Genomic DNA, 6,000 nt, shown 5'->3' with positions numbered 1-6,000 from the left:
TGTCTTCCAAAGTGGCTGTACCATTCAGAATCCCCATCAGCAATGAATGAGAGTTCCTGTGGCCGCACATCCTCTCCAGCATTTGGTGTTAACAGTGTTCTGAATTTTGGGCATTCTAATAGGTGTGTAGTGGTATCGTTGTTGTTTTAATTTGCATTTTCCGATGACATATGATGTGAAGCATCTTTTCATATGCTTCTTTGCCATCTGTCCTCTCTTTACCTTCTCATATCTTCTCTTTTCTGTGTAAACTACATTTGAAAAGACCATTACCTTCAAGTTTCTCCCTGTAATTGATGTTCACATGTAAGTAATTTGATGACAGTGATTGCTTACCTAATTTGGACAATCTTTATAACACTTGGCATTCTGGTGATTTAACACAATTCACTTTAGGGCCTCAGTCTCTGCTTCTGTGAAAGGAGTAGGATCAGACAATCCTTTTCAAACCGTGTTATTTACTGAATCTAAAATGATTTTCATCAAAGAGAAAATTAAAAAATACCTAGAGACAAATGAAAATGAAAACACAACAATCCAAAACCTCTGGGATGCAGCAAATGCATTTCTAAGAGGGAACTTTATAGCAATACAAGCTTACCTCAGGAAACAAGAAAATCTCAAATAAACAACCTAACCTTACACCTAAAGCAACTAGAGAAAGAAGAACAAAACCCAAAATTAGTAGAAGGAAAGAACTCATAAAGATCAGAGCCGAAATAAATGAAATAGAGACAAAAACAGAAAAAACAATAGAAAAGATCAATGAAAGAAAAAGCTGGTTCTTTGAAAAGATAAACCTTTAACCAGACTCATCAAGAAAAAAGGGAAAGGGCTCAAATCAATATAATCAGAAATGAAGGAGAAGGTACAACCGACACCACAGAAATACAAAAGATCATAAGAGACTACTGCAAGCAACAATACAGCAATAAAATGGACAACCTAGAATAAATAGACAAATTCTTAGAAAGGTACAATCTCCCAAGACTGAACCAGGAAGAAATAGAAAATATGAACAGACCAATTACCAGTACTGAAATTGAAACAGTAATTAAAAAATTCCCAACAAACAAAAAAAAGTCCAGGACCAGATGGCTTCACAGACGAATTCTACCAAACATTTACAGAAGAGTTAACATCTATCCTTCTGAAACTACTCCAAAATACCACAAAAGAAAGAACATTCCTGAACTCATTCTACAAGGCCACCATCACCCTGATACTAAAATCAGACAAAGATGTCACAAAAAAAGAAAATTACAAGCCAATATCACAGATGAACACATATGCAAAAATCATCAACAAAATACTAGTAAACCAAATCCAGCAATGCATTAAAAGGATCATATGCCATGATTAAGTGGGATTTATCCCAGTGATTCAAGGATTTTTCAATATCCGCAAATCAATCAATATAACACACCATGTTGACAAATTGAAGAATAAAAACCATATGATGATCTCAATAGATGCAGAAAAAGCTTTTGACAGAATTCAACATCCATATATAATAATAAAAAAAAATTCTCCAGAAACTGGGCATAGAGGGAACCTACCTCAACATAATAAAGGCCATATATGACAAACCCACAGCCAACATCACCAACAGTGAAAAGCTGAAAGCATTCCGCATAAGATCAGGAACAAGACGAGGATGCCCAGTTTTATACATATATATATATGTATGTGTATATATATATATATATATATATATATATATAAAGAAAAGTGATTCAGTTATATATGTATACATAAATATGTATACATATGTATACATATATGTATATAACTGAATCACTTTTCTGTATATCTGAAACTAATACAACATTGTAAATCAACCATACTTCAATTTAAAAAACTCATGTGAGAAAAAAATAAAATAAAATGCTTTTCAGAGGCTTTCTTTATATCTTAATACTGCATCTACAATCCTTTTGGATGTTTAAGGGACTATAACCCTCTATCCAGAATATGCAATATAATTGTGCCACATAATTTTTAAAAGTTTGAAATACATAGGTTTTTATAATTTTCCTTCCATCATCACTACTATACTGACACTATATTTACCAACAATTTACTTAAACCTCTGTGGGATAAATTCAGCTCTGAATGACACATGGCGAAACCAATTTTAGATACCCAATGTCAAAATTAAATCAACATTTATTCAGCAGGAAATTACAACACTGCTTTAAATTTCCAAAGATTATTTTAGTTTTGTTGCTCTTCTTAGAAGTTATTAGTCCTATGAAAATAGTATATTAGTGAGAAAATTTTTCCTGGGTATATTTACATTTATTTATCTCATACCTTTGCCTGTGGGTCTTCCTAGTTCCTGAACTTTTGTGCTCAGAATATCCCTAAATTCAGAACTGCTAAAGCATCTGCTTTCAGTAGATACATTTGGAATTTCCAGACATAGAGATACTCATACAAATCAAACCAGAGGTGAGTATCACAGTAAATCAGATTTATATTTGACTCAATGACTGATTTTCATTTGATCAACTGCCTCATTTCTTTATCATCCTCTTGTAGGTGGGTCACTGTTAAGCATCATGGTTGCTTTATGTCAAAATAAAGTGAAAATTTGATATCATCCATCTATAGACATAAATTCAAATTCAGTAAGAATTTGCTTGCGAATCTATGATAAAATCATCTTTGCTTTTCAAAGAACTAATCAGTGCAGTTGGAACACAATGAATGCCCTCCATGTTTCATTTGGTTTTCCATTTTGCTACTATTTGATAGTGGCTGTCCTGGCAGCAGATGAGTACACCAGAAAGTTATCTTTTAGAAATAAAAATTCTGGGTTAAGCTTTCTTCAAATCAATGTAATGTAAGAATTTTAAAGGAACAAAGAGTTCCAAAAGAAGCAAACACTTGATGCTGAACCACAGTAGAAAATAACATTTAAAGAGTCTCAAAATGACTCAATTCCTTTTTTTTTCTAAATAATTCTAACTGATGTTTTAGATTACAAGGATATTTTCCAAAATATCCTAATAATTACCTATGCTTATTCATTATGATTCAGCAAAGAGGAAAAGAAGTTTAGCATTTATTGAACACATATATTGTCTCATTTATTCCTCAAAAGGGAAGAGTTATTTCCATTTTATAAATAAGAAAACTAAAGATTGCAGTGCCTAAGTAGAATTTATCTAAGGACATATAATAGAAAAGTTAGAGCCAGATTAGAAATTAGTTCTGTTTAAATCAAATCCTATACTTTTTTCCTTATACTACACTGCCTCTGGCATTAAAAGAATGTTCAGGAAAAGAGAAGCAATGTTAAAAAGAAAACAGCCAATCTTGATGATACATGTGCTCTGTCCTTCAGTCCCTGCAAAACAGGAGGACTGAAGTAAAAAGCACAGGTTTGATTTAGAGCCTTTGCTGTAGTGTTTCATTAGACAGGGGACCTATGAAGCGGTACATTACATGGTTTCTCAGAAAAAGGATTTGAGGACTTGATAATGGAAGTAATTTTGCTCTAAAACATTTTGCAATTGATTAAAGAGATAATAGTGAGAAATCAAACATCTCCATGCAAACATAATGGGTAGCACATATTCCTGGCATAATTTTTTCTTAGAGATTTGCAAAGGTATAACTAGAATTCAAGGTTAGAGATAATTCTTCAATTACATATGGCATACAAATTTCTTTCTGGCCACATTTATGAAATGTAATTGTCACTTTGTCCATACCCTTAGAAGAAAGACCTTCTGTATTACCGGGTTGCTTTTCTTAAAGCAATGTTCTAAGTTTATTGCTCCCAAGTTCAACGACCTTAAAGAGAAATTCTGCCTGAAATTATTGAAAATTGTAATAAGATGTTACCTTAGGTCTCTTTCCGTATTTCACGACTCACTTCCTACAGCTCTATCACATGGACTGTGGTCCAGCAAATGGAGGTTAATAGCTATCCTCTAAACCCAACCCATCCTTGAATTTGTTCATGCTGTTCTCCCTGCCTGAAATGTTCATTTCTAACTCCAACACTGCCACAGTACCACCTAAGGGATCCCAAGATTATCTTTTATTGCTTGCAAGTAACGGAAAATCCACCTAACAGTGAGGTAAACAATTAAGACCTTAAATATTCCAAAATTCTATGAATGCAGAGGAACTCAGTTTCATGTTTTGGTTAATTTTCTGCCACAAAAATTTTCAAGGAGCTAGTGTTTTCCTTCTTTCAGTTGTATCATCACCAATTTGTTGGGGTTCACTACACAGCATAATAGTCAAGACTATATCTACTGGAATTAGACTGAGTTCAAAATCTACTTCAGTTTTATGACCTTCAGAATGTACATAAGTTCTCTGAGCTTTAGTTTTTTCATTTATAACATAGAGATAAAAATAGTATCTAGGATTTAATGACAATATATATAAAGTGGAGACTTAATATTCCAATATGAAAAGCTGTAAAAATCTTAACATAGTACCTGGCAAATGGCATTACATAAATATTTTCTATTATTTTTGTGCTCATGGGGAAAACTAGTTTCTTTCTCTCTCCCTCCCTCCCTCCTTCTCCATCCTTTCTGATAATCAGGAAGGAAAGATCTCCTAGAAGCCACCCTACAGCTCATTGGCCAGGATTGTATCACATGTCTATGTCTAGCTGCAAGGAAAGTTGGGGAAGCAAGCTCCTGGTCTGGGAGTCAGGTTTCTGACTCCTAGAAGTGGGGAAGGGTTAGAGTGGGGAGAGGAGTGACTGTAAAGTCCTGATTTTACAGGAGTGCAAAATCACTCTCTGTATCCATCAAGGAATCACTACTTCTTCAAGGGTCCCCCACTATTCTTCAAGTTCTTCAAACACTCCCTCTTCCATGAGGTCTTTCCTGACTTCCAAACCAGGAGTTATTTTTTCCTTTTTCAGAATACTCTATACAGGTGTGGAAATAGATTGTCAAAATAGATATGTGTTATACATTAAAAATGTTCAAGATCAGAGAATTTAAGGCTGAATGGGGCTATAAACATCACCATGCCAGCCAGCCTTGTGATGATCAAATTATTGATGCTTCTACAACAAAAAATTAATTAAAATAACAAAAAATAATTAGCACCTGAGTGTTTATCCTGTGTCAGGCGTGATAATAGGTGATTCACCTAAGTATTTTATTTACTCTGCACAACAGTCCTATAACATTGAAGTTGCAATTCAGCTTGCTTCAGAACATATTCCCCACAAACCTCCTCTCCCTCAAACCCTTAAAAAAATGTAGCTACTCCAATATTCACTTAATTCTCACAATAAAAACAAATCTATAAGCACAAACATATAATTAAAAAGACTTAATATGGAGAAAATCTTTGAAGCAAGCAGAACCTTTAATAATTCTCTACCTAAGCAGCCGCATAGCACAGGGAGATCAGCTTGACGATGCTTTGTGACCACCTAGAGGGGTGGGATAGGGAGGCTGGGAGGGAGACGCAAGAGGGAGGAAATATGGGGATATATGTATACTTATAGCTGATTCACTTTGTTATACAGCAGAAACTAACACACCATTGTAAAGCATTTATATTCCAATAAAGATGTTAAAAAAAATTCTCTACCTAACTTCCGATTTTTTACTGGGGATCGATAGTCATCTAAAAAAATCAAATGGTTGAATGCCCAGGCATTTGCTTACAGACTTTCTTTTAATTCTTTCATTTAGTCCAGTTTAGTGACTGTCAAATTTTAGTGTATAAGAGGTACTGTATATATATATATATATATATATATATATATATATACACACACACACACACACACAAAATTGTGGGTGCAGTATTTCATAAGTGATGGGATATTTTTAAGCATAATATTGATTATATGGGATTATCATCCCACCTTTTACTTTAGAAAGTAACTCAGTGTAACATGCGGATCCATGATATTATTACCATTTTACAGATCAGAAAATGGTCTCAAAGAGAACAAGTTACTTGCCCAAGTACATAACGCTAGTAATTAGTTTAAGTGGGGAA

The sequence above is a fragment of the Pseudorca crassidens genome, chromosome 3, assembly GCF_039906515.1.
Source record: "Pseudorca crassidens isolate mPseCra1 chromosome 3, mPseCra1.hap1, whole genome shotgun sequence".
NCBI classification, from domain to species: Eukaryota; Metazoa; Chordata; class Mammalia; order Artiodactyla; family Delphinidae; genus Pseudorca; species Pseudorca crassidens.
The sequence above is the reverse complement of the archived record's forward strand: the minus strand, read 5'-3'. Positions refer to the sequence as shown.